We start from the raw sequence: 1,630 nt of genomic DNA on the forward strand, positions 1-1,630 counted from the left end.
ATACATTTAAATTGGCAGATGAGAAAAGAGCAATCTTCATCCTACAATCATTTGTCATCTTCATAGTCCTGTTTGAGTTCCTTCCTTTGGACTCCTGGGAAAAGGTGGGTGACTTTCCATCCAAAGGACTTTTGCACCAAGATGTGAACATATGCTACATAACCGAAATGGATTATTTTAACTGAATTTATTATTGGATTAATATTTTACTCTTCGTGTCTTACCACCTGTATCTACTTGGGATGTCAAGTAATGAGGCCATGATAATAGCCCATCTAAGATCTCCCTTTCCTTGTTTTCTGAAGCCAACTTAATATTCAACCTCATCACTTTCTCCAATATTTCACAATTTTAGAAGTATTTTTAAAACATACATGAACCAAATAATGAACTGTGTGCAGTAGTTACTTTTGTTGGAGTCTCCTAATTTGACTCAAACAGTAAAAGATCACAAGAGAGCTGGAGAACCACTGGCTAGAGACTCCAACCCTGCATACGACCTCGCATTTAGAGCCCCGGCTTCTTCACTTTCTTTTTATGCTGGAATACAGAGGAGAACACAGAAGAAGGGCTCTGCATCTTTTATTATTTATGTCAAAAGGTAGCTGGGATGTACCTTTGGTTTTCAGAAAATCCACATGGGAAAAGGAATATCTAAATGATGAAGAAAATATGTATGTAACAAGAAGTGGAGCAATTCTCACGCAAGTCATAATGAAATCTACCTCAGTAAGGATATGCTTGAAAATGAGGCGGAAGCTTTGTGCAGTGGCAGTATCATAGCCAATGAGGTTTATCTGAGGAGTGATTATTGCTAATTGAAAATGAGGCAGAGACCCTCCTTCTACTGTAACTTTCCCCTTCTCATTCTATTTTCAGTAACAAGGATGAAGAGAAGTATAAAAGGAAAAAAGGAAACAACATCCAGAAGGTGGTGTATCACATCAGTTCTTACAGCTTGTTCCTTTTCCATACATACCCAGACTCTAAGAATAGTTGTTCCGTGCCCTTTTGAAACGTGTAACTCCCTTGTGCTCCCCATCTAGGACCTGGTTTCTCCCTCTAGGCACTCATGCCTCTTTCCACTAATAGGGAAGAAGACACCCAATTTCAAGTGGGATATGTGTACTGAGTTTGTAAAGTTACTTTTGAGGCAATATCATCCTCAGCATTATACTTAGGACTTTAGAGGTTTGTAATGTAGTTCATTCCCCAGGTATGGTCTGTTTGAAATAGGCCCGTCAAGAATAGAAAGGGAACATAACCATCATGAGAGATGTTTATTTTTCAGAGTTTGAAATTATAGATTTATAAATCACAAACAATATGAGACTGCATTATCTTCATTTTAAAGGAGATTACTATCACCTAAATGCTTCATAGTGCAGATTTTCTGGCAAATTTTATTTCAATGGACAATAGTGCTTAGACCAAGAATCCCAGGCTAGAGTAATTGTATCAGTACAATCCAAAGCCCCACTAATGGTTTTCTGTCTATAATTGCAACTAACCTTTTCTTGTTTGACATTACAAGTGTGTATGATATCAATTGCTAGTGTCCCTGAGGATTTATCTATCTAGAAAGAAAGCACTTTGATTCATAAAACCAATTTGTATTTTAATTACTAAC

The 1,630-nt window shown here is 37.1% G+C and overlaps 1 pseudogene; it reads left to right on the forward strand.

Annotated features, from left to right (window-relative positions):
- Positions 1–757: 757 nt before the first annotated feature.
- On the forward strand, positions 758–925 carry LOC122496238 (annotated as a pseudogene).
- The last annotated feature ends 705 nt before the right edge of the window (positions 926–1,630 follow it).

Source organism: Prionailurus bengalensis, chromosome A1, assembly GCF_016509475.1.
Source record: "Prionailurus bengalensis isolate Pbe53 chromosome A1, Fcat_Pben_1.1_paternal_pri, whole genome shotgun sequence".
Lineage (NCBI taxonomy): Eukaryota > Metazoa > Chordata > Mammalia > Carnivora > Felidae > Prionailurus > Prionailurus bengalensis.